At 34.3% G+C, this 23,371-nt stretch overlaps 1 protein-coding gene, 2 long non-coding RNA genes and 1 other non-coding gene across 12 annotated transcripts in view; 2 read left to right on the top strand and 2 right to left on the bottom strand.

Annotated features, from left to right (window-relative positions):
• Nucleotides 1-23,371, top strand: part of PIBF1 (progesterone immunomodulatory binding factor 1) — a 233,908-nt gene that overhangs the window by 85,951 nt on the left and 124,586 nt on the right. The window lies entirely within an intron of this gene.
• Nucleotides 1,852-15,965, top strand: LOC129049563 (uncharacterized). Its single transcript, XR_008512754.2, has 2 exons — nucleotides 1,852-15,403; nucleotides 15,456-15,965. It is a non-coding gene; the product is annotated as an uncharacterized LOC129049563 (long non-coding RNA).
• LOC112128698 (U6 spliceosomal RNA) lies at nucleotides 12,758-12,864 on the bottom strand. The gene has a single exon (XR_002911175.1). It is a non-coding gene; the product is annotated as a U6 spliceosomal RNA (small nuclear RNA).
• LOC129049562 (uncharacterized) overlaps nucleotides 16,244-23,371 on the bottom strand; it is a 70,889-nt gene continuing 63,761 nt past the window's right edge. The window contains exon 4 of the long non-coding RNA XR_008512752.2: nucleotides 16,244-16,372. This is a non-coding gene — a long non-coding RNA (uncharacterized LOC129049562). The remainder of the gene's footprint in view (nucleotides 16,373-23,371) is intronic.

A 23,371-nucleotide genomic window follows, 5' to 3' on the forward strand; every position in this document is an offset into this window, starting at 1 on the left:
AATGAAATTCTTTATTTAATTTTAAGTACTCAAAAAATATTAACTATTATTATTACCATCATCTAGTTAGTTGATTTTTAAAGTAAGATGTGTCTATGTTCTCTTTTCAGCACCGTAAAGGTAGAGCAGTCTCTGACTAGATCTGGTAAAAAAATATTTTATGCAGATGAGTAAACTTGACTATTACAATGAGCTCTCTAAAGAAAGAGTCCCTTTCCTCAACTTACTGTATATTCTAATTGTTAGCAACTCATACAATTGAGATTTTTCTTGCATCTTTTTGTAAATTATAAAGAAGATCCATGTGTTTTAAAATTGATGTGTTTTTTAAAACTCCAAGGTAGTGTGTTTTCATTTTACAAATGGAAAGTGTCGATATTTTTTGTAAAAAGTAGAAAATTAGTTTATGCATCTCCAAATAGCAAAGCTTAAGTGACAGTCGCATATCTATCATTAAAATTCAAATGTTTTAATTCAGTTGGACCCCAAATGTGAATTTCTCTTGGCTAGATTATTCATAGATTCTCTGCATGTAATGATGCCTATGATTTCTAAAATTGTTTTTGTCTAAAATCATGAAGATGGCAGATGCACAAAATAATACATCTCTGGGCTGTGTGTGGTGGTTCACACCTGTAATCCCAACACTTTAGGAGGCTGAGGCAGGAGGATTACTGGAGGCCAGGAGTTCAGGAACAGCCTGGGCAACAAAGTGAGACCCCATCTCTGCACACACACAAAAAAATTAACCACGCAGAGTGGCATGTGCCTATAATCTCAGCTCCTCAGTAGGCTGAGGTTGAAGGATCCCTTGAGCCTTGGACTTTAAGGCTGCACTGAGCTAAGATGGTGCCACTACACTCCTGCCAGAGCAACAGAATAAAAACCTGTCTCTTTATTCAAAAAAAAAAAAAAAGACTATTTCTCCTTGCCTTCAGGCAAGAATACACCCAGATCATCCTAGTCTGATAGGCTATCCATATGCAAACCTGTAAAGGAACTCACATACCTGTAAAGGTACTCACGTAGCTGTAAATGACAATGAAATGTTAGCTTCAAAATAGTTTATATGAGTAGTTTACAGGAAAGTCAAGGTATGGTAAATAACCTGTCATTTATAAGAATGGAATGTTCTGTATGTTGGTATAACAAAACATGTCTATTCTTTTGTGTCATGTTTTGCCATTGGTTAAACCATACATTTGATCAAGAAGTAAGTCAGCAGATACTTCAACTTGGTATCTAGTATAACCAATATCACCTCTTCATTATAGAAACAACCTCTTCCATGGCTGCGTGCAGTGATTCATTCCTGTAATCCCTACACTTTGGGAGCCCATGGTGGGAGGATCACTAGAGGCTACGAGTTTGAAACCAGGCTGGGCAACATAGTGAGACCCCAGCTCTCCCAAAAAGTGAAAAAAAAAAAAAAAACAATTTAAAGATGAAACTACTTCTTCCCCATTATTGTCTGTACCCTAACTAAATATTAAGCATTCCACTTATAAGCTATTAGCTCTGATAGCCTCTCTTTATTCTTACGTATGAGTTTTCATTCCACAAGTTTTAGACAGTGTTTACAAAGTATAAGTTATACCAAGGCATAGCTAAAGGTTGTGGCTACTTAACCACATATATATATATATATATATATGTAGTTATCTTTAAAGATATATATATCTTTAATGATAGAGACCACTAGAGCAGTATTGACTTAAATGGCTCAAATATTTCATGAGTTTTCAATAAAAAAGATTAGCAATAGTAATTCTTTTGAGTTTATTTAGGTAGAATTATGAAAAAGTTATCTGTTTTCTTTTTATTAATTTTTTTTGTAAAAATTATAATTTAATTGTATAAGCAGTTTTATGAATTTTTAATTGCAGATACTATCTGATAAATGTTATAAATTTGTTCCCACATAATTGTACATGACATACAATTCCATATAGCTAAACTCATTTTCCATTACCATTTTATAATAGAACCTAATGGAAATTAATTACCATGACTGCCTTTTTCCTGTGAGAATTGAGTCTCCATAGCCCATTCTATGAACTGTTCTCTGCCTTCCTTAATTCTTTAATGTATAGATGAACCCAACATTCCCTTCCTGTCGATTTCAAATGTTTAATGTTACTTGCCTTGTTTCCTTTTATTTTAAATGAGAGCCGACATGAACTCAGCACTTTACTGAGTACATCAAAAGGCAAAAGAGAAACATATCTCTCCCCATGGTTTCAGATGAGAATCTGGAGAAAAATATGTACGTGTGCTCAGGTTTCTCTTTGTTGGAATATGGACTATGGAAAGAGAAATAAAATGCCAAAGTATCTCTCTAAACTTTTCCTATGGTGGGCTAGAAATTGTTCAAGTCAATATTTATTGAACCTTTGTGCATGACACACTGTAGAGAATTTTAAAAATTAAAACAATTTCTGTTTCGAAAGAGCTGAAATACATATATACATATTTATATTTTAAAGCAAAATTTTATATATGTTAAGAAGTCTGTTGTAGGCAGTGAATGTCCCTAACTGTTTTGGAAATGGCCTTTTAGAAGAGGTGGTACATGAAACAAGCATTTGAAGTGTGAAATTTGACATGCAGATATGAGGGAAGACTATTCCAAAAATTTTGTAAACCTAAATATAGAAGAAACAAAATAAAAGAATTGTCAAAAAACAACAGATAATTCATTCACCTGATTCAGAATGTACAAGTAGATAGGAGATAAGGATAGACAGTTTCATTTTTTGGTAGAATGTCAGAATAAAGAGCTTTTATTTACTTCAGTGTGCAGTGAGGGCTGACATGATGAGATTTACATTTTAGAGAATTAGCTTGGCAGTAATATATGTATATATATATTTATGGTAATTCAAGATGCCCTGAATAGGAGTTCCTGAAGTCCAGATGATTGGTAACTATGGCCTGAATTGGATGGTGGCATAGATAATAAAGGTGAGAAAATTGGTTTTAGAAATACAACTTGGAGGTGATGGGTGGTAGAGATTTTTCCACCTGTTCTCTACTGCCATCCTCCATCCCTCACAAAGAAAAGAAATTTTTAATGCATTTAGATCATATTCCAAAATATAGTTTGGGCCATGTTTCTAGTCAAGTGGTGTCTGTCTGTCTGTCTCTCTGTCTCTCTTTCTCTCTCTCTTTTGAGACAGAGTCTTACTCTGTTGCCCAGGCTGGAGTGCAATGGTGCATTCTTGGTTCACGGCAACCTCCACCTCCCGGGTTCAAGCAATTCTCCTGCCTCAGCCTCCCAAGTAGCTGGGATTACAGGCGCCCACCACCTCACTCAGCTAATTTTTGTATTTTTAGTAGAGACAGGGTTTCACCATGTTGGCCAGGCTAGTCTCGAACTCCTGACCTTGTGATCCACCCGCCTCAGCCTCCTAAAGTGCTGGGATTACAGGCGTGAGCCTCCGCGACCGGCCTCAAGTGATCTTTCTCTAAAAGATTACAGTCATGATTAGAGCTTCCGCTTCCACATCATCTTTTCCTGGCTCTGGAAAAACAGGTTGGAGCTCACTTGCACCACTTGTCAGTCTTCTGCCATATATACATGCTAGTGTCCTCTCTTAAACCTTATCAGAGTTCTACGCAAGAACTCTTAGTTGGAGTTTTTACTACAAGCCTAGCTAATAACGTAGTCATAATTTTATTTCCTGTTTGCTACTAGCCCCTTTTTCAGAAGCCTCATGGTAAGGGAATGTTTATTTTAATAAAGCATTTAGACATTTTTTGAATTCACCCTAATATCATTTAATAGCACCCAGTCCCTGTATCACCGCTAACAGATGGATCCTGTTACAATAGAGGCAGTATAAGTTACGTTTAAGAGTACAGTTTCTGGAGGGTAAATAGCCTAGGAGGTTATGATACTGGCTGTATTTTTCCTGGGTGCATGACTTCAGGGAAGTTACTTAACCTCTATGTCTCAGTTTCCTCATGTATAAAACATAATAATAGTAACTTATAGAATTGTGAGGATTAAATGAGTGTTAGAGATAGTGTTTGTTACATAACGTGTTAAATATTAGCTATTGTGATTATTACGGGATGCAGTAACTGACAATAATTGAAAGTATCTTGGAGAGTTATCAATGATTCCTGCAGAATTTTCTGGGTAGTTTGAGATGATAGTGATTTCATTATCAGAAATAGGACTTCGAGAAAACAGAAGTGATTCATGTGTTAATGAAGGCTATAATTTTGATTTAGGAATTGTACTTGAAATGCTAAAGCACAATTTAGGTATAGAAATAGAGTTGACAAATAAGAATAAGGATCTCAAACCTGGGAGAAAGAACAAGCCTATAGATAAAGATTTCGGATATATCAAGAATGCTGAAACCTGTAGTAAGTGCCCTGAAATTGGGGAAGAGGTTTAATAATTGCTGTGCAGTAATACTGTGCTAAATGTTTTAGTTTTGTTTAATTAATTTTATTCTCAGTTTTTATTTCTCATAATTGCTTTGTGTGAGGAAATTAAGGCTCAAGGAGGTTTTCTGAAAATGCCGTGGCTAGAATTTGCAAATAAATTACAAAAACTTTAAGTAACTTTAACAAGATTACAGGATACAAGTTACTATGAAAAAAAAAATTATATTTCTGTATGTTAGCACTATGCATTTAAAACTTGGAAATTTTCTAAAATTTCCTAAAATTTTTCTGCTTTACAACAGCAGAAAAATATCAAATACTTAGGGATAAAATTAACAAAATATGAAGCAAGTACAGGACCTGTACACTGAAAACTAGTAAATATTGCTGAGGAAAAACAAGAAAAACCTAAATAAGTGGAGCAAGATATCATGTTCATAGATTTGAACACTTAATTTTGCTGTAGTGTCAAATTTTCCAAAACCAACTTACAGAGTCAGTGCAATTCTGATCAAAAACTCAACAGACTTTTTTTGTAGTCTTATCAGCTAACCTAAAATTTACATGGAAATCGAAAGGACCAGAACATCCAAAACAATTTTGAAAAAGGGAGATGAAGGTGCCTAGATAGTTCAGTGAGGAAATGATACTGCAGTGGGCACGATCTCTGCTCACTGCAACCTCCACCTCCCCAGTTCAAGCGATTCTCCTGCCTCAGCCTCCCAAGTAGCTGGGATTTCAGGCATGCATCGCCACGCCCGGCTAATTTTGTATTTTTAGTAGAGGTGAGGTTTCACCATGTTGGTCAGGCTGGTCTGACCTCAGGCACTCCACCCGCCTTGGCCTCCCAAAGTGCTGGGATTACAGGCATGAGCCACCACACCTGGCCTAAGAAAAACTTGATATTCCAATTCGGCTGGTAGTTGGGGGACAAAAAGAAAAACTCGTTAAATTGAACTTTACTCAAAATAAAAAAAAAAAATTGCTCTTCTGTTAATAAAGGAGAAAGACAAGCCATAGTCTTGAGGAAAATATTTGAAAACCACATACCTAATAAAGGGCTTACGTCCAGAACTCTTGCAACTTAAGAAGACAAGCTACTCAATTTAACATTTTGTAAAATGGCCAAAGGATTTGAACAGACACTTCATGAAAGTAGAAATACAGATGACCAATAAGCACAAGAAAAGATGCTAAACATTATTAATCATCAGGAAAATGGAAATTATACCAAAATTCATTACCACTACAACCACTAGAATGGCTAGATTTTAAAACACTGATATTACCAAGTGTTGGTAAGGTTGTCAGTTAACTCGAATGTCCACACGTTGCTTATGTGAATGCAGAATCACAGTCACTTTGTGTGACTGTGTCAAACAGTTTGACAGTTTTTAAGAAGGTTAAACATAAACTTAGTATAAGACCCAGCATTCCTATTTCTAGTTATTTACTCAAGAGAAATGAAAAACCTATATACATATAAAAACTTCCATGTAAATATTTATAGCTGCTATATTTCTAATGTCCCCAAACTGAAACAGCTAGTGCATCAAACTATATTTGAGTTTATACATGCCATGGAATACTACATAGCAATAAAAAAGGAGGAAACTATGTATACATGGAAAATATTTTTATTATGAAAGCTCTATGTTGAAAGAAGACAAACACAAAAGACTACATAGTGTTTGATTCCATTTATATGACATAATAGAAAAGGCAAAACTAATGACACAAATCCAATCAACAGTTGCCAAGAGCCAGGGGTGGAATGAGAGAACTGACTGAAAAGCAGCAGCACAGAGAGTTTTTGGGGGTGATGGGAATGATGTTATGATTGTAGTCACGGTTGCATGGCCAAAACAGTTGTTGAAACTTACGAACTTGCACACTTAGTAAATTTTGTATGTAAATTATGCTCCAATAAAACTGGTTTTTTAAATGGCTTAAGTGGCTGTTTATTTTTTAGAGCAGTTTTGGGTTCACTGCAAAATTGAAAGGAGGTACAGATTGCTCATATAACCCCTACCCCTACACATGTATAGCCTACCCCATTATGAACATCCCCACTAGAGTGCTACATTTGTTACAATTGGTGAATCTACACTGACAAATCATTATCACCCAAACTCTATAGTTTTCATTAGGGTTCACTCTTGGTCCAACTACTTTTTAATACTTTCATCTCTGGTCCAAGTTCACTCTTAGGGTTGTACATTCTGTATGTTTGGACAAATCTGTAATGTATATGTCTATCAATGTAGTATCATTCGGAATAGTTTCATTACTGTATTATTTTACTGTCTCCATGGTTTTACCTTTTTCAAAATGTCATAATCATACAGTATATAATCTTTTCATACTGTCTTTTTTTACTTAGTAGTGTGCATTTAAGGTTTCTCCCTGTCTTTTCATGACTTCATAGCTCATATCTTTCAGTGCTGAATAATATTCTTTTGCTGAGATGTATCACAGTTCATCTGTTCACCTACTGAAGGACATCTTGTTTGCTTCCAGGTTATGGCAGTTGTGAATAAATCTGCTATAAACATCCTTGTGCAGTTTTTTGGGTAGATAAGTGTTTAATTCCTTTGGGCAAATATGCAAAGAGTGTGATTGTTGGATCTTATGGTAAGAGTGCTTAGTTTTGTAAGAAACCACGAAATGTGTCAGTGTAGTGTGGGGGGAAAAAAAAAAGAAGAAACCACCAAACTGTTTTCCAAAGTGGCTGTATCGGTATGCATCTCCACCAGCACTGAATGAGAATTCCTGTTACTCCATATCTTTGCCAGCATTTGGCATTGTCAGTGTTCTGGATTTGGCCCGTTCTAATACATGTATAGTGGTATCTTATTGTTGTTTTAACTTACATTTTCCTGATGACATATGATGCAGAGCATCTTTTCATGTGTTTATTGGCCATCAGTGTATCTTCTTTGGTGATGTGGCTATTAAGGTCTTTAGCCCATTTTGTAATAGGGTTGTTTGTTATCTTGTTGAGTTTTAAAAGTTCTTTGTATATTTTGGATAACAACCCTTCGTGAGATAGGTATTTTGCAAGTATTTTCTCCCTGTCTGGGGTTTTTATTTTCCTTCTCTTGATGGTGTCTTTCACAGTGCAGAAACTTTTAACTTTAATAAAGTCCAGTTTATTCTTTTTTCATGGATTATGCGTTTGTTGTTTTGTCTAAAAAGTCATGGCCCAGACCAAGGTTATCTAGATTGTCTTATGTGTTATCCTTAGGAGTTTTATAATTTTGCATTTTACATTTAGGTATATTATTTATTTTGAGTTAATTTTTGCAAAGGTGTAAGGTCTGCGTTCAGATTCTTTTTTTTTTTTTTTTTTTTTTTTTTTGGCATGTGAATGTCCTATTGCTCTAGCAATATATGTTGAAAAGACTATCTTTCCACCAGTATTCCCTTTGTCTTTTTGTCAAACATCAGTTGACTGTGCGGGTCTGTTTCAGGGCTCTCTATTCTGTTCCATTGATCTATTCGTCCCTTCTTTTGCCAATACCACACTGTCCTATTCCTGTAACTTTATAGTAAGTCTCAAAGTTGGATAGTGTCAGTCTGCTAGTTTTATTCTTCTCTTTCCATATAATATTGGCTATTCTGGGTCTTTTGCCTTTCCATATTAACTTTAGAATCAGTTTGTCAATATCCACAAAATAGATTGTTGGGATTTTGATTGGGATTACATTGAATCTATAAATCAATCTTGGAAGAACTGACATCTTCACAGTATTGAGTCTTCTTACCCGTATACGTAGAGTATTTTTACATTATTTAGTTCTTTGATTTTTTTATCAGAGTTTTTAGTTTGCCTCATATAGATCTTGTACATATTATTTTAGACTTATACCTAAATATTTCATTTTAAGGAGTGTTAATATAAATGTTACTGTGTTTTTAACTTGAAATTCCACTTGTTCCATGCAGATATACAGGAAAGTGATTGGCCTTTGTATATTGCCCTTGTATCCTGCAACATTGCTATAATCACTTACTAGTGCCAGTAGTTTTCAGCCAGTTCTTTCAGATTTTCTACATAAACAGTCATATCATCTGCATACACAGACAGTTTTATTTCTTCCTTCCCAATCTATATACTTTTTCTTTTCTTTTCTTATTGCAATTAGCATCAACTCGAGTATGATGTTGAAAAGTTCCTGATCTTAGTGGGACAACTTCAAGTTTCTTACCATTAAGATGTTACTTGTAGGATTTTTGTGTTATTTTTTATCAAGTTGAGGAACTTCCCACTATTCCTAGTTTACTAAGAGTTTGTATCATCAGTAGATGTTAGATTTTGTCAAATGCTTTCTCTACATCTAATGACAGGATCATGTGGTTTTTTCTTCCTCAGCTTGTTGATGTGATGGATCACATTAATTGATTTTCAAATTTTGAACCAGCCTTGCATAACTGGGATAAATCCCACTTGGTTGTGGTGTATAGTTCTTTTTATGCATGAATGGTTTCGATTTGTTAATAATTTGTTGAGGGTTTTTGCATCTATATTTATGAGAGATGTTGGTCTCTTGGTTTCTTTTCTTGTAATGTCGTTGTCTGGTTTTGGTATTTGAGTGATGCTGGCCTCATATAATAAATTAGAAAGTATTCCTTCTGCTTCTAGCCTCTGGTGGATACTGTAGAGAACTGGTATACTTTCTTCCTTAAGTAATTGGTAGAATTTACCAGTGAACCCATCTGGGCCTGTCCTTCTCCTTTGGAAGGTTTGAATTATTGATTAAATATTTTAAAACACATGTAGGCCTCTTCAGATTCTCTGTTTCTTCTTGTGTCAGTTTTAGCAGATTGTGTCTTTCAAGGAATTGGTCCATTTTGTCTAATTTATGAAGTTTGAGAACACAGAGTTGTTCATAATATTCTTTTGTTTAGTGTCCATGGGATCTGTAATAATGACCACTGTTTCATTTCTTTTTTTCTTTTCTTTTCTTTGTTTTTTTGAGACAGAGTTTTGCTCTTGTTGTGCAGGCTGGAGTACAGTGGCACAATCTCAGCTCACCACAACCTCCGCCTCTCTGGTTCAAGCGATTCTCCTGCCTCAGCCTCCCAAGTAGCTGGGATTACAGGCATGCACCACCATGCCTGGTTAATTTTCTATTTTTAGTAGAGATGGGGTTTCTCCGTGTTGGTCAGGCTGGTCTTGAACTCCCGACCTCAGGTGATCTGCCCACCTCGGCCTCCCAAGGTGCTGGGATTACAGGTGTGAGTCACCATGCCTGGCCTTCATTTCTGCTATTAGTAATTTAGGTCCTGTCTTTTTCTTAGTGTAGCTAAAGTTTTACTGGTTTTATTGATTTTTTTTTCCAAAGAATCTCTTTAGATTTCATTGGTTTTTATCTATTGATTTTTGCGGTAATTATTTTCTTAGTGCTTACTTTTGATTTAATTTACTCTTTTTTTTCTAGTTTCCTAAGGTAGAAGTTTAGATGATTGATTTTACATCTTTCTTCTTTTCTAATATACATATTTAATGCTGTGAATTTTCCAAGCACTTCTGCATTCCACAAGTTGTATTTTTATTTTTATTTGGTTTAAAATATTTTCTAATTTCTCTGTGTTTTCTTCTTTGATGTATGTGTCATTTAGAAGTGTATTGTTTAATATCCACATATTTTAGAATCTTCCAGTTATCTTTTTATTGTTGATTTCTAGTTTAATTACATTATGGTTTGAGAGTAGAGAGCATATGATTTTTATTCTTTTAACTTTGTTCATGTGTGTTTATAGCCTGGGATGCAGTCTATCTTCTGCATATCTGTGTTTCGTGTGAGCTTTAAAAGAATATGTATTCTGCTATTGTTGATAAATCGTGATTATAACCTGTTGATTGATGGTGTTGAATTCTACTATGTCTTTAATGATTTTCTGCCTACTGGATATGTCCATTTCTAATACTAGCATGTTGAAGTCTTCAACTATAGTAGTAGATTCATATATTTCTTCTTGCAGTTCTGTCAGTTTTGACTCATGTATTTTGACATCTGTTCTTGGACATATAAATGTTAAGGATTATTATATCTCCTTGGAAAATGGACCCCTTTATCATTATGTAATGCCCCTTTTTATCCTTGATAACTTTTCTTGCTCTGAAGTCTGTTCTGTCTGAAATTAATACAAGCTACTCCCAGTTTCTTTTGAGTAGTGTTATAATGGTATATTTTTCTCTATCTACTTTTAATCTATATGTATCTTTATATTTAAAGTGCATTTCTTGTAGGCAGTATATAGTTGGGTGTTTTTTTAATCTATCCCTTAATTGGTGAATTTAGAACATTTACATACAATGTGATTATTGATATACTGTAGGTAGATTTGCATCTACCATATTGATTACTGTTTTCTATTTTTTCCCTCATTCTTTGTTTCTATTTTTCATTCTTTTTCTTTTTTGGTTTTAATTGGCATTATGTTGTTGGGCACATAAATGTTAGGAATTGTATATTTTCTGGGAGGAAGAACTTCAAAAAGGAAAGTTTGAAAATGTAAGGTAAATGTGATATTTCAGGAGGTTAAAGTGTTTTTTGTATCAGGAAGTCAAGGAGATCTACAGTCCTCCCAACCAGAGAAGGAATGTTCTGAGTTAGGAGTGCAGGGAAAGAAAGAAAATTAGAATATAAGCAATTTTAAGGTAGAGAGGAGGGAATTGAAATAAACCCTTGTTGGATAGAGCTTGACCTTAGTGAAAAGGAAGTCATCAAATGACAATGAAGAGGGCTCCAAATGACCTGAGAGTCTTAATAAAAGAAGGCAATTTTTAAAATGACAACTATAGAGAATACAATAATGTAATACCTTTGGAATAAAAGAATTCCAAGCAGCAATAAGAGCTAGCTCACGGACTTGGTCAGTATGGCATCCCTAATTTTCCACAGCTTCTCTTAATTCAAGTCTGAGTTCGACAAACTATGGCCTGTAGGCCAAATCCAGCCTACCATCTGTTTTTGGACAGCCTGCAAGCTAAGATTGGTTTGTGTGTGTTTTTTTTTAATTATGAGGGGGAAATAAAAATAAAAATTTTAATGACACATGAAAATTATATGAAATGTAGATGTTAGTGTATATAAAGTTTTATTAGAACATAAACTCATTTGTTTACATATTGGCTATGGCTGCTTTTATGCTACAACTGCACATTTGTGTTGTTGCAGCAGAAACTTTATGGCCCACAAAGCCTAAAATACTTACTCTTTGGTCCTTTAGAAAACATGTCTGCATGCCAGCTTTCAGCAGCATCAGTTAAGCAGCAGTGATAATTGTCTGTCTGTTTCTTGGAGATCATTCACAAGCCTGAATAAATGGGTCACCATTTATCAATGCTTTCGAGATATCAGCATGCATCTCTTTTCCCATGCATCTCTTTAGCAGGGTAGGAAAATTATGACTTTGAACGTGTAGTTCTGTTTCTTGGTAAGGATAAGATGTTACATTCCACTGAATGGAAGAAAAATCAAATTCTGTGCTTCCAAAATTCCAGTATTTTAAAGTATTAGAACATCTCATGGTTTATAGAAAAACATGGAACATGATAAGACATCTTGGCCAGACTAAAAATTGGAACTCTGCAGCCAGGAAACATACAAAGTCACCTGTTATTTTTCTTATGATAAGCTTTAAAACAAAATGCTTTGGCAAACTTGAATGTTTAATTTAACAAACACATAGTGCTTACTGTACCAATACAGTTTTAAGCATTTTACCAATATTAACTCATTTAATTATCCTAATTACCTAATGAGATTATCACTATTATGCTCATTTTATAATTATGAAAGCTGAGACACAGGTAGTAAAGAGTGGTATGGAGTTTGAACTCATGCAGTCTGGCTTCAGAACCCTTGCTTAATATAGTTATTTGTGAATATTTAACCCTCTGAATCTAAAATAAAAATTGAAACTATAAAAATAAATAAATACTTAGAGTTACATTACATTGAAAAATACTTCAGTCTCATGAAGCTTCAAGATTATTTGAGACCCTTTTTGTTCTAGAGTCCTTATTATATATGTATATATTTGACTTTTAGGTTCAGGGGATATATGTGCAGATTTGTTACTTAGCCCAGAAATTTGAGGCAGGCTTGAATGCAGATTTCAGCTTTGCTACTTACTTGGGCAAGTTGTTAACTTCTCTGAGTCTCAGAATCTTTATCTCTAAAAAGAGAATAATTGCTTGCCCACTTTCACCACTGTTACTCAACATTGTACTAGAATTCCCAGCTAAAGCAAGCAGACAAGGAAAAGAAATAAAGGACAATCAAATTGTTAAGGGAGAAGTCAAATTATCCTTGTTATTAGATGATAGGATTTTTTTTTTTTTTTGAAAACAAAATGCTTCACGATTTTGCATGTCATCCATGTCCAGGAACCATGCTAATTTTCTCTGTATCATTCCAATTTGAATATATGTGCTGCTGAAATGAGCACAATGATAGGATCTTCTATTTGGAAAACCTAAAGACTCCACCAAAAAACTATTAGAATTGATAGGCAAATTCAGTAAAGTTGCAGGATACAAAATCAGTATACCAAAATCAGTAGCACTTCTATATGCCAACAATGAACAATCCGAAAAATAAACTAAGAAAGTATTCCCATTTACAATAGCTACAAATAAAATTAAATACCTAGGAATTAAACCAAGAAGTGGCCGGGTGCAGTGGCTCATGCCTGTAATCCCAGCACTTTGGGAGGCCAAGGCAGTTGGATCATGAGGTCAGGAGTTTGAGACCAGCCTGGCCAACATGGTGAAACCCCGTTTCTACTAAAAATACAAAAATTAGCCAGGCATGGTGGTGTGCACCTATAATCCTAGCTACTTGAGAGGCTGAGGCAGGAGAGTCACTTGAACCCATGAGGCGGAGGTTGCAGTGAGCCAAGCTAATGCCATTTCACTCCAGCGTCGGCGACAGAGCAAGACTTCATCTTGGAAAAAAAAAAAAAAAAAAGTAAAAGATCTCTTCAATGAAAACTGTAAAACACTGATGCAAGAAATTGAGGAGAACACACAAAAGATGGAAAGATATATTCCTTGTTCATGGATTGGAAGAATCAATGTTGTTAAAATGTACATACTTACCCAGAGCATTCTACAGATTCAATGCAATCCCTCTCAATATACCAATGACATTCTTCACAGGAGTAGAAAAAAAACCTGAAATGTATATGGAACCACAATAGACCCAGAATAGCCAAAGCTGTCCCACACAAAAAGAGCAAAACTGAGGAATCACATTGCCTGACTTCAAAATATACTACAGTGCTATAGTAACCAAAACAGCATGGTACCAGCATAAAAACAGACACACAGACCAATGGGAAAAAAAATAGAGAAATCAGAAACAAATCCATACATCTCCAGCGAACTTATTTTTGAGAAAGATGCCAAGAACATACATTGGGGAAAGGACAGTCTCTTCAATAGATTATACTGGGAAACTGCATGTCCATATGCAGAAGAATAAAATTAGACCCCTATCTCTTGCCATATACAAGGGTAAAATCAACATGGGTTAAAGACTTAAATCTAAGACCTCAAACTATAAAGCTACTAAAACATTGGAGAAACTCTCTAGGACATTGTTCTGAGCAAAGATTTCTTGAGTGATACCCCACAAGCACAGGCAGCCAAAGCAAAAATGGACAAACGGGATATCATCAAGTAAAAAACCTCCTGCATAGCAAAGGAAACAATCAACAAAGTGAAGAGACAACCCACAAAATGGGAGAAAATATTTGCGAACAATCCATCTGACAAGGAATTAATAACCAGAATATATAAGGAGCTCAAACAACTCAGTAGGAAAAAAATCTAATAATCCAATTTTTAAATGAGCAAAAGATCTGAATAGACATTTCTCTGAAGAAGGCGTACATATGGTAAACAGGGTTATGAAGAGGTGCTCGACATCACTGATCATCAGAGAAATGCAAATCAAAACTACAATGAGACATCGTCTCACCCCAGTTAAAAGGGCATTTATCCAAAAGACAAGAATAACAAATGCTGACGAGGATGTGGAGTAAAGAGAACCCTCCTACACTGTTGGTAGGAATGTAACTTAGTACAACCACTATGGAGAACAGTTTGGAGGTTCCTCAAAAAACTAAAAGTAGATTTATGCTGGATCATGTGGTAGCTTTGTGCTTGATCAGTGATTGCTGGATCATATGGTAGCTCTATTTTTAGTTTTTGTGTATATCCCAAAAGAAAGGAAATCAGTGTATCAAAGAAATATCTGCACTTCCATACTTATTGCAGTACTATTTACAGTAGCCAAGACTTGGGAGCAACCCAAGTGTCCGTCAACAGATACTGGATAAAGAAAATGTGGTACATATACACAATGGAGTATTCTTCGGCCATAAAAAAGAATGAAATTCTGTCATTTGCAACAACATGAATGGAACTGGAGGTCATTATATTAAGTAAAATAAGCCAGGCACAATAAGACAAACTTTGCATGTTCTCACTTGTTTGTGGGAGCTAAAAATTAAAACAGCTGAACTCATAGAGATAGAAAGTAGAATGATGGTAACCAAAGACTGGGAAGGGTGGTTGGGAGAACGGGGCATGGGTAATGGGTACAAAAATAATAGGGAGGTTGAATAAGATTTATTTGGAAGCACAACATGGTGACTATAGTCAGTAACAATTTAATTGTACATTTTTTTTTAAACAGAGTCTCTCTCTGGCTTTATACTGGATCAGTGATTGCTGGATCAGATGGTAGCTCTAGCCCTGGCTGGAGTATAGTGGCATGATCTCTGCCCACTGCAAACCTCCGCCTCCCAGGTTGAAGTGATTGTCCTGACTCCGCTGGGATTACAGGCATGCGCCACCACACCAGCTAATTTTTTCTATTCTTAGTAGAGAGGGGCTTTCACCATTTTGGCCAGGCTGGCCTCGAACTCCTGACCTCAAATAATCCGCCCACCTCAGCCTCCCAAACTTCTGGAATTACAAGTGTGAGCCACCACGCCTGGCCTAATTGTACATTTTAAAATAATTAGACCAGGTGTGGTGGATCACATCTGTAATCCCAGCACTTTGGGAGGCTGGGGCGGGAGGATCACTTGAGGTCAGCCTGGCCAACATTGCAAAACCCCGTCTCTACTAAATACACATACATACATACATACATACATACATACATACATACATACATGCATAAAATAACTAAAAGAGTATAATTGGATTGTTTGTAACACAAAGGATAAATCCTTGAAGTAATGGATACCTCATTTACCCTGATGGAATTATCACACATTGTATGCCTGTATCAAAATATCCCATATACCTACTACGTACCTATAAAAATTAAAGATTTTTTAAAAAGAATAATCCTAAATTTTGTATTAGCACTTTGGAGATGATTAAATGAAAAAATTGTTTATACCTGTATATGACAGTAAATAAAAGCGCTCAAATGTTAGACTCCTTTCCTTTGTATTGGTCTCTACACATCCTGATAGGCATCATGCCAATTCAAGTTTCCTCTTAGTATAATAAATGCCTTTAAAGTTCATCACTGGCTTTTTATTAATATCGCAAGCCTCTCACAACCCACTTAGTCATGGTTACAATAGAAAGTGAGAGAAAAGAAGCAAGTGACAGAGCAATAATAAAAGCACCAAATTTCAGCCAACCTAGAGAGGAAAAGCAACACTTTCTGCAAGGGGAGGACATAAGAAAAGTGTAGGGAGAAAACCAAGGCCCAGGAAAATGTTTGAGAGAAGACATTTCTTCAAAATAATAATGTAAGATGTTAAAAATTAGAGTTTGTTTAATTAAATTAATACTTACTGAGTTGCTTTGATTATATTCGGCTCTTTATTATTTCATTTTTATCCTGAAGTGTTGGAGATGGTTAAATAAATACCAAGGTATGTAGACATTTTCTGGAACTTTTAAACTTTTTCATTTTATAAACAGCTGTAGAAAATAAAAATATAATTATAACATAATATGTGTTTACTGAGTGCCTAACATAAGATTATATTTACTATCTGTTTGAACATCCCAAGATAGAATTTAACAGAAATACTAACAAGTAATTATTTGGTCCATTAAGTCTAATGAGAGAAATAAGAGGTGGGGAAATAGTGATTTAGTTCTTATTATGTCTTCTATTTATGTCTTCTTTACTTCTGTTTTGTATGCCCTCATGATAAACTTTATTACATTCTTGTAGGTAGGCTAGTGAGTCACACATAGATTCCTAAAATTGTGTATAAAATTTGTAATAATTTTAACTTGTTACAGAACTCAGAGCCTGTCATATCACACTACTTTTGCTCCCTTTTTTGCATTTCTTTTTTGTAAGTATTTTTAGAAGGTTGTCATGTCTCCTTCTACCACCTTAGCCATTATCCAAACTGTATATTTTTTGAAAGTTTAATCTTTTTTGTAGTTTGGATATACCTAACCTATAATCATTTTGGTTTCTCTTTTCTTCACTCTCTGTAATTTGTTTTCATCTTTTACAGACACCTAAACCTGGAAACAATAATCTTAATTCACTGGTTTTTTCATACTTCAGAAGAGACTGCCCCTCATCAAATTAGTATTTAATATTTTAATGTTTTCTATCCTGGTTTGAACCTATTTAGCATTCTAATTTTATAACGCCTAAAAACCTCATGGTTACTATGACTCCATTCATTCACTCAGTAAACATTAAGAGTTAGTAATATTCTGGATGTACCATTATCTCATTAAGAGCTTATAATATGCCAGAATATATACTAGATCCTAGGAATCCAAAGACAGATTAGACAAGATTCCTGCACTGAAGTAACTTATATTTTAATTGTACAGTGTGTTGTTGTGAGCATTTTACTTTTGTTAGCTCACATTATCATCCAGAACTCAACATGCCCATGTTTTCCCCCAAGAATTTTGATTCAGAAAGTCTCAGGCAGAACCGTGGCATCTAGAGTTCTTAGAAGTTCCACAAGTGATTCTGATGGTCCTCCCTGGTTAGGCTAGACAAAGTCAACCTCAGGAGTCATCCTCATCCTTAGAAAAGAAAAAAGTGTTGCTAATGATCCAGCTTTACTACCAGACCATCTAGGCTTAAAGACCCATGACTCTGGTTGCTGTATTCAGGAGTTTTTTGGAGTATTCCTTAGCCCATTTCAGAACACTAATTTGGATAAATTAACATTTATAGGGCTTCCCTATTATTAGGAAGTTGATCTAAATAAATGACTTTTACATCCCTTTTTGCCTTTTACAATATGTATGTTAACCATAGTAAATTCATTTCTTTTCTTGAGCTATATATTACTGAAAAATAGGACAAAAGCATGATTAGCCTCCATCCTGCTACTATTAATACTTTACACTATCCTTCATAAAAGCATCCCCCTAAAAGTGCTTTTTCTAATGACTTTTTAAGATTCAGTTTATATGTTCTGAATTTTTTTCTTTAGTGTAGATCAATACTGAGATATACATTAAAAGCCACATGAAATAGAGTTTTGAGTGCTATGAAGCACTAATATAAAAAATACTCTTGGTTCAGAGGATAATTCAAGCTGAATTTTAAGTGTTTGTTGTCATGTTGACACAAAAGGGAAAACAGACCCAGTCAAACACTGTTATAAAATGTTTTACTCTAATTTTATCTCATACATGCTTTTATTTTATGGCAACATTCCTTTCCTTACATTTGTTTCAGTTAAGTACTCTTCACATACCTGTAGTACCTTTTTTTTTTGACTTTATAAGATGGCCAGATATTACTACATGTTGTTTATTTTATTAATGGCATTACGTATTTTATTTGATCATGATATGATAGATGCATTGAATTACTCCAGATACATGCTTGAAATTCTTATGAATCCATGGTACAGTTGTCAAACATACTCAGCATTTTTAACTCAGCAAAAAAAGACCTCTCACATTCATTTAAGAATTAGCTTGTAAGCCAAAAATGACAGATGTAGTATTGCAGCTGAGAAGTGAACTGGTTGGAGAAATCATCTAAATGGCAGAAACGTTTGGAGAAATACCCAAACTTCTTTTAAATTCCTTTCTCACATTCTTTAGTCATCATTGTTGCAACATTAATGTTGGCTTTAAAAGTTTTCCCTACTTTCTTTCTTTTCAATTTGGAAAATTTCACGTTGAAAACACCTGAGTTAATAGAACTGTGTTGCTCTATAGTTTTTCTTTTTTTTTTTTCCAACTCACTGGATATCTATAGGCTCTATAATTTTATATGTACATTTTTGAACTAATGTAATTCTCCCCTAATTTTCATCAAAAATAATTTTGATTCAGTATCCAGGTATATATTTAAAATTTTTAAATATACAGATAAGTAAAAAGTAGAACAATAGGTAGCAGTAATGCACAAAAGTAAAATCTCTAAGATAACATTTTGTATTTTAATAACATGAAAGGAAAGTAATTTCAGATATATTCTCTGTAAGTTATGATATAGATATGTATGTGTGTGAATATTGTTTTATAGTTTTTGAAATACATAGAACTTGTATACTTTTTGTTTTCTTAAAGTAAAAAAATTAGAAGTTATAGATTGGGTATAATAGAGTAAGTGTGCTTATTTTTGTATTCTGCGATCTTTCAAATATTTTCAGGGTATAAAAAATAACTGACCAAAGACCTATACCATATACTAGCCACTGATGTAGTAATACTTCATCTCTGTTTAGCTAATAACACTTCGTTGTGAGAAGTAAAAGATATACCTAAGCCAAAATTATTTAAATGGAAAGTACTTAATTTTTTATTTTTAAATTTCTCATATAAAAATTTTTGAGTTGCCTTCAGTAAAATTAATTTTTAAGTTGAACCATGTAATGTAAAAATGTAATTTTCTCCTCTCACCTCTCTTTTCCCAGATATCTTTACCTATATGGGATATTATTTCTTATTTCTTCAGGATGTACACTTCCTTTCTTTTTATATAATTGAGTGTCCTTGTGTGATTTTAGATATATCCATGATTCACATCTAAATATGTATATAATGAGTCAAGTTTTTATTTTTAAAAGAAACACATCAGAATATATGGACACAAATAAGAATACCCTCCACCAAGGTCAATACAGTAGAAGCCCGTATGCTTTTTCCAACCGTGTTGGTATTGCTCAATTCAGTTATTTTACAGCACAGTTCTTGGAATAACTTTTCATTTTAACAGTCTTCTTCCTCCAAAGATAAGTTTTTGTTTTTGGAAATTCAGCCATTCAGAGTAAAGCCCATTGAATTTGGTGGGTGAATAAACTAGGTATACTGTTTGTTGTGAACAATGGGTGAGAAATTGGGGAGAGGTTAACTATTTAACAATGAAAGAATTGTTGAGAATGGAAGATTATGAGGCCAATTGAAAATCTTATTTTTGAAGGAGGTTTAATAACATAAGAAGATTTTTAAGATAATATTGGGGGAAGGAGAGCAAATTCTATATGAAAGCATAATTCATACGTAATATGCATAGCAAACATTTATAGAGAATAATATCAAATATTGGTGAGGATATGGAGAAACCATATTTCATACACTTAGAGTTGCATTTTAAATTGATGTAGCCATTTGGGAGGAAAAATGGCAGTATCAAAATTCAAAATCTTTTGACCCAACAATTTCACTTCGTGGTATCTTTCTTAAATGTTTGCTTGTGCATGGGAGGCAATTCTTAGGATGATCTTTGAAGCACTGTGTATGTTTTGAAGCATTTTGAAACAATCTAAATGTTGATCCGTTTAGAATTAAATAAATTGGAATTAATTAAATGATTATGTCCACATTGTGGTCTATTATATAGCAAATGAAAAGAATGAGGTATAGACATGGAAAAAACGGATTCCAAGACAGTCTACATGAAAAAAGGAAGTTACAGAGAAGAATATGTGTGATATGCCATTTGTTTTAAAAAAAGAAAAAACTGATATATCAATTCATATGTGATATACATGCATGTTAAAAAAAAACAAACCTCTTAGATACACAGAAAACTAATAACAGTGATTATCTCTCAAAGGAGAAATGGAATTGAGAGTAGTGATGGAGGTCTGGGCTGGGTGCAGTGACCCACACCTGTAATCCCAGCACTTTGGAAGGCTGAGATAGGAGGATGGCTTGAGCCCAGGTTTTCGAGACCAGCCTGGGCAACATAGTGAGACCCTGTCTCTACAAAAAATACAAAAAAAAAAAGAAGAAGAAGTCTGTAATCTTTATTTGTAACGTTTGGAGTTTTTAGCCTCACAGTGGATTTGATAAATTATTTATAGAATTGAAAATAAATTTGAAAATATTTACTTGTGCAGAGAAGAAAATTTATGAAAATATAAACAGCTTATCCTTATAAGCAAGATTGAATTCTCAGTTGACTAGACACATCAGCTTCTGTCCTTGTCAACTCCAGTTTCTTACAGCTGAATCTACCAAAGACTGAATGTATCTGGAGATTCAGGCCCATCTTTGTTTCACAGTTCTTTCAAGTGTAGAAAGTTTATCAACCTCTGTCCCACTTGCTTGTGGAATTTAAAACTAAACTTTCCTGCCCACACAAAAGACTTAGCAGTCTATCTCTGACTACCTACTTCTGTGTATTCTTCTAAGCTCCAGTATTCTTTCTTTATTGACCCATCTCCCCATATTTCAACATAAAATTGAAAGTATCTTTCAGTGCTTTGTTATTAATTAATTTGCCTAATAACTGAATATTAAAAATCCTTCCCTGAACCCTTACTGGTACTGGAGATCTTGTGACTTCGCTTAACCTCTTTTGCCGGTCTACCTTGGGGCAGGGTCTTACTTCCCATACTCTTTATCTGTACACAGTTGTCCTGCCACATACAGATAAATGCTTTGCCTCAACTGCTGCACTATCTTACTTCCAACCTGGACCAGTTGTTAAATTTCTTAATGCAAGTACCATATTCTGGCCCTGGTCATTACATGAACCTCACCACTTAGTTTTAATACTTTTTAGGTATTCTGCCTTAGAAAGCCTGTTTACCGAATGAGATTTGATAACTGGGTTCAAAATTTTTAATGTAATACAAGCCATGAACATTTTGTGTACAGAATTCAAAAATCAGTTGTTTCTCATTGAAATAAAAAAGATTAAATAAGCAGTTAAAATGGGTTAAATATGGGTCTTTCACTGTATTACTCAATGATGGCCTTGTTAATAAGAGTTGGGAATAAACCATATACATGCGTGGCTTAATACATCAGAGTCTAACAAGTAAAACTTCCCCTGTAGAGTCTACATGTAAAGACTGCCAATGTAAATTTTGTTATGAAAACCTGTTATTTGATATTTTATCCAGTACTTTTATTACCAAATATGTTTTCCTATTTCTGAGACTCCACTGTCACATTGATGTCTCTCCTGTGGTTATTTCTCAGCATCCCAGAACATGTCCTGCTACTGGGAGTTTAATTCATCCTAGCCTGAGAGCACTTCTTATGGATTACTTTCTTTGTAGCTCCCTGTGTAATAGCTGATTTTCACCTTTTAGCATTTTTTCTCCCTGTACTTCCAAACCCAGAAGTGCTGTTGCAGTGAATATTCCTTCAGAGCAAACCAGTCCTTTCTGTTATTTTTAAAGTAGTATTTGGTATATGGTTGGGTCTTATGAAAACTAAAAACCTGGTTACAAATGTAGCATAAAGACAAATGGAGCCAAATTTTAGGCCTGGGGATGAGATGGTTGTGAGAATAGGTGGAGATTCTCTGTGGAAAATTTGACCTCTTAAGGTTACTATGCTAATAAATTAGAATATCAAACGTGAAGTTGTTAATGTATGAATAATACTGACTTACCTCAAATAAGATGTTCAGATTGAGAGTATGAGATGAGAAGCCTGAGTCAACAAAGTAAAATGTGATGGGTTATATTAGCAAAACAAGTGGGAGTTACCCGAAACTAGCTCCTGGGCATGATCAGTTCCTCACTGTTGGAGCTACTTTTGTAGCTATGTTTGTTCAACATTTTCAGAGTTCAATTTAACAAAATAATTACACAGGCTTAATAATTTGAGGCAGATCCTCTCACTTACGTAAACAACATGGAAATAGACTAGTCCTTTAGAATTACCATTTCATTTTACGAAGCTTCAGTTTATGAAACTTACTATATTCAAATTTTTAGGAGATAATTCTTGTTACCGCCTAGATGGTTTATTGTTTAACTTCTGTTAAATTTTCTATATTCTAAATGTCTAAATATTGTTCACTGTTTAACTTTTCAATATAAGGAAATAATATTAGTGCCAAAAGTAACTTTCAGGTGCCATGTAATGAATAAAAACAGGTGATGCTAAAAGCTAAGTCTTTAATTACCTATTTGGAGTTGGCGTTAATACCTGAAGCAGCAACATCCCGAATCCATAAAAAGGCAAAATTTGCAGTTTAATCTTTTTAGGACAAATTATCTTAAAGATCAATATCACATTCTAAATTACTTATCCAGAATTTATTTCATAATATGGTCTATGTATGTCCTAGTCTCACATACAAAGAAAGTATTGATTTCATACATTTAATACATTTATATTTATAAAACAACTTGCCTCAAAGAGTACAGGGATATTTGTATGTCATAAAATGTTGAATTAATACTTTTTTTAGTAAAAGGTATTTTTTTTTACCACTTCACACACACTAGGATGTATAATCAAAAGGCAGACAATGATAAGTGTTGTTAAGAATGTGGAGAAATTGGCACCCTTGTTATTGCTGATGGGAATGTAAAATGGTGCAACCCTGTTGGAAAAAAGTTGGGCAGTTTCTCAAAAAATTAAAAATAGAGTGACGTATGACATAGCAATTCTGTTCCTAGGTATATAACCAAGAGAAATGAATTCATGTTTACACAAAAACTTGTACATAAATGTCCATGGTAGCATTATTCATCATAGCCGAAAATCAGAAACAACCCAAAT

This window comes from Pongo abelii, chromosome 14 (assembly GCF_028885655.2).
Source record: "Pongo abelii isolate AG06213 chromosome 14, NHGRI_mPonAbe1-v2.0_pri, whole genome shotgun sequence".
Lineage (NCBI taxonomy): Eukaryota > Metazoa > Chordata > Mammalia > Primates > Hominidae > Pongo > Pongo abelii.